The 4,359-nt window shown below is 33.9% G+C and overlaps 1 non-coding gene across 1 annotated transcript; it reads left to right on the top strand.

The window, feature by feature from the left end:
• The first annotated feature begins 634 nt into the window (after positions 1-634).
• Positions 635-741, top strand: LOC128035667 (small nucleolar RNA R71). The gene has a single exon (XR_008192219.1). It is a non-coding gene; the product is annotated as a small nucleolar RNA R71 (small nucleolar RNA).
• Positions 742-4,359: the final 3,618 nt, after the last annotated feature.

Raw genomic sequence — 4,359 nt, 5'->3', positions numbered from 1 at the left:
TGGTATTTCCAAGATTAATTTAGCAAGTTGATCGATTTGATTTTCGAGCCCTAGAATCGATGTTTGTTGATTCTTCAGTGCTGCCTTAGTGTTTTGGAAACGAGTTTCTGACACTAAGATAAACTTTGTCAACATCTCTCTAAGGTTCGGCTTCTTCTCTTGCTAATAAGGTGGTTGTTGGAAGCCCGGAGGGGGTTGTGCTCTCTGATTTCCTTGACCACCCCAAGAGAAATTGGGATGGTTCCTCCAACCTGCATTATAGTTATTACTATAAGGGTTATTTTGAGGACTAGAATTATTACCCATATGATTGATTTGCTCGTTCTCTGTGCTAGGAGTGAATTGTAAACATTCTAGATTATTCATTCCGCTTACATTTGTGTCGCATTGCATCACTGAATGTACCTGATTTGATAACATGATGACTGCATCTAGATTAAAGACACCGACGACTATCATCTACTTTGTCCTCATGACTTGCCACTGATAATTATTTAGTGCCATCTCCTCTATAAACTCATAAGCCGCTTCGGGTATTTTATTTTTCAGTGTACAACCCATTGCTACATTGATTAACTGCCTAGTTGAGGGATTCAAACCGTTGTAGAAGGTTTGAACTTACAACCAAAAAGGTAACCCATGATGAGGGCACCTTCTCAATAAGTCCTTATACCTCTCCCATGCATCATATAGAGTCTCTAAATCGATCTGCACGAAGGAGGACATATCATTCCTCAACTTGGTTGTCTTAGCTGGTGGGAAGTACCTCAAAAGGAACTTCTTGGTCATTTGAGCCCATGTAGTGATGGAACCTAGTGGTAAAGAATTTAACCACTATTTACCTTTGTTCCTCAACGAGAAAGGGAATAACTGTAAGCGAATGACATCATCAGTGGTGCCATTAATCTTGAAAGTATTACAGATTTCCAAAAAATTGGCCAAATGAGTATTTCATCTTCTTCTTACAAGCCATCGAACTGAAAAATTTGTTGTATCATCTGAATTATGGTCGGCTTTAGTTCTAAATTATTTGCAGCAATGGTGGGTCGCACAATACTTGATTCAGCCCTAGTTAGAGTGAGATTAGCATAATCATACATAGTACAAGGAATAGGAGCTGCTGTAGCTGCAGGAGGTAGCTGAATATTCTGATTATCGTCCATCTCCTCAGTAATAATAATGTCCTTTTGTTCGTCTACTAAATTCTGTCGACTCTACCTTTCTTCTCTACGGTTTTTACGAGTTGTAATTTAAATTTCACTATCGAAAAGTAATGGTCCCGACAAGTTTCTTCTAGTCATAAACCAAAAGAACTTGCCAGAAACAAATAAAAGAAAAATTAGAATGTAAAAATTAAACTAAAAAATATAATAAAATAAAAATGGCTAAATTAATAAAAATAAAGTGTTCCTAATATTTCAATCCCCGACAACGGCGGCAAAAACTTGATGTGTGTTTTCTATACTAACTAAATTACGACTAAGGCAAGCGCACCTATCGAACAATAGTATAGCTACGGTGAGTAGAGATATCAAATTCATGAGGACTAAAATTATTTGTAATTACTGTTTTCTTATTATTTAGCCGACAATTTGGAGTGATGAGTTTTTAATCTAAAATTACTAAACTAATTTAACTAAGAACGCAACAGAGGATGAATTAGGAAAATAATCGAAAGATAACCAATGAGAGAGAGAATACCAGAAAAGAATCCACCTAGACTCCTTCTACTATTATTAATTTGAATTAAACGATTTATTCACTTGATGACTTGATCCGTAAAAATCCCTAAATTATGCTAGTATCTCTTTCGAGAGTAAGAACAACTGAATCTAGGTTGATTAAATGAAACCTCTTTCTAATTAAAACCCTTATTGTCGCATTTACTCGATCTATGGATTCCCCTATTAGATTTGACTCTAATCCGATAGATTGATGTCGTCCTATTTCTAGGATTGCATGCAACTCCACTCAATTATGCTAGATCTTGTAACACCCCTTACCTGTGTTCGACACTAGAATAGGGTACGAGACATTACCAGAACATAAACACATGCAATCGTACAAAACCAAGACTTATATATATATAAAAATTAAAACTTTTCGGCCAAGTCATGCAAGCTTGCACATCCACGAAATGCATCATCCTGAACATATAACTTGATCAATATTAGCCAACATCAATGGCTTTATACAAAATAAATTAACAAATAGCATATACCAACATTTTAGGCCAAATCATTTATGACACGTAACAAAATAACCAAGCCTTCTATACATGCCATAATGCAAAATATTGATTTCAAAATACCAAAAGAGTGTTGATAGTGTGGATGGATCTCTGACGATCTCTGTACCCCGAGCTAGCTTAGTGACACTAGAAGACAAGGAAAAGAAAGGGGGTAAGCATGTAGCTTAAAAAGATAATATGTAAATAACAAACAATTTATTAATATAGTTTTATCAATCTTCACAATATGTTCTCAAAATAATACAATCATAAAAGCACATAGCTCCAATATTTACTCAAGTTCGTATCTAGCTATCTACTCGCATCATAGTCACTAAATTATTTATATATTGAGTTTCAGAACTCCAAATTTAGTTCTGAAAATTTTCCCTGAAACTAGACTCACATCTATTCTTACCATAAAATTTTCATAATTTTTGGTGTAGCCAATAAGTATAGTTTATTCTTTAAAGTTTCACCTATTCTGCTATCTGATAGTTTCGACCTTTATGCACTAAAATTAATTATCTTATCGTACAAAATTTGGATGATGTTCTTGTTTGTTTATATTAAAAATAGACTCATTAAGGATTTTAAACATATAAATTATAACCGATAATTATTTTTTACAATTTTAATAATTTTCCAAAGTCAGGACAAGGGATTCTGAAATCATTCGACCTTGTCTCACTAAAATTCAAATATCTCATAATATAAAATTCTTTTGCTTACTCTGTTTCTTTTATGTGAAATTAGACTCAATAAGATTTAATTTAATATCTTATTAAACTTCTAATTCAATTTCAACAATGTTTGGTGATTTTTTAAAATCACACAACTGCTGCTGTCCAAAACTGTTTTATTTCAAATTTCACTCTTTCATGAAACATCATAACAATATGCTCAACATTCAATAACATAATTCAACTTGCATGCATGATTCACGACTTTACCACTTCACTTACTCCTTTGCAACATTACCACATTTTGATCACATACCGAACACATTGCTCATGAGTAGACACATACGTATACCTGCACTTATCACCACATAGTCACACATAATTTCACTTAATCGATTCTCCCGATGAACACTTCGGAATAGCACCACCCTTATGATCAATGCTATCCGGTACACATAGTAGCCTACACTTAGTACTACACATGTGACCAATACCATCCGGTACACATAGTAGCCTGCACATAGTACTACATACGTAACCAAAGCTATCCGGTACACATAGTAGCCTGCACTTAGTACTACACATGTGACCATAACTATCTTATACTCATAGTAGCCTACACATAGTACTACACATGAGTTCTCATGACGTCCTTCGTATCCTTTTCTATTCCGAAAGTTCAACCGGGAAATTTCTCACTTATTCTCATTTTGTCAATTTCATCCATAGTCAATCTCAATTCATAATTTACATCAAATAATCATTAAATATACAACCACATCTCATGTAATATAACAAAATATTATAACATAAGTAAAAACGATATATTATTTACATACAAACTTACCTCGGTGCAAGATATGACGAATTTGCAATTTAGTCCACAACCTTTTCTTTTCCCCGATCAAGGTCAATTCCTCGTCTTTCTTAATAATCAAGCTTGAAAGTGGCAAAAACCCTAGCTATGGAGAGCTTGAAAATTTCGGCTATGGTTGAAGAAAGATGAGCAAATTTTGGCTTTATTTTCCCTTTTTAATTCATTTAATTACCCGATTACCAAAATGCCCTTCATTTAAAACTATGGTATTTTATCCTTCCCTGGGTATTTTGTCCAAACTAAGTATAATGGTATAATTACTATCTAAGGACCTCCACTTTAAAAACCCATTACAAACAAGTACCTTTATGAACTAGAACACACATTTTTCACCTATTGTAATTTAGTCCTAATCATCAAATTGGACACCCAACCGGTAGAATTTCATAGCAAAAATTTCACACAGTCATTCAATCATACAGTAAATATTAAAACTTAATCACAATAAAATTTTCTACTTCGAATTTGTGGTTTCGAAACCACTATTCTATTTAGGCCCTAAATCGGGCTGTTACAGATCTCCTCTTAAACAGGGGCTTTTGGTCCATTGGACTAGGCACATTAAACAT

The sequence above is a fragment of the Gossypium raimondii genome, chromosome 12 (assembly GCF_025698545.1).
Source record: "Gossypium raimondii isolate GPD5lz chromosome 12, ASM2569854v1, whole genome shotgun sequence".
Lineage (NCBI taxonomy): Eukaryota > Viridiplantae > Streptophyta > Magnoliopsida > Malvales > Malvaceae > Gossypium > Gossypium raimondii.
Note: the sequence above shows the minus strand (reverse complement) of the source record. Positions and strands in the feature narration are given on the sequence as shown.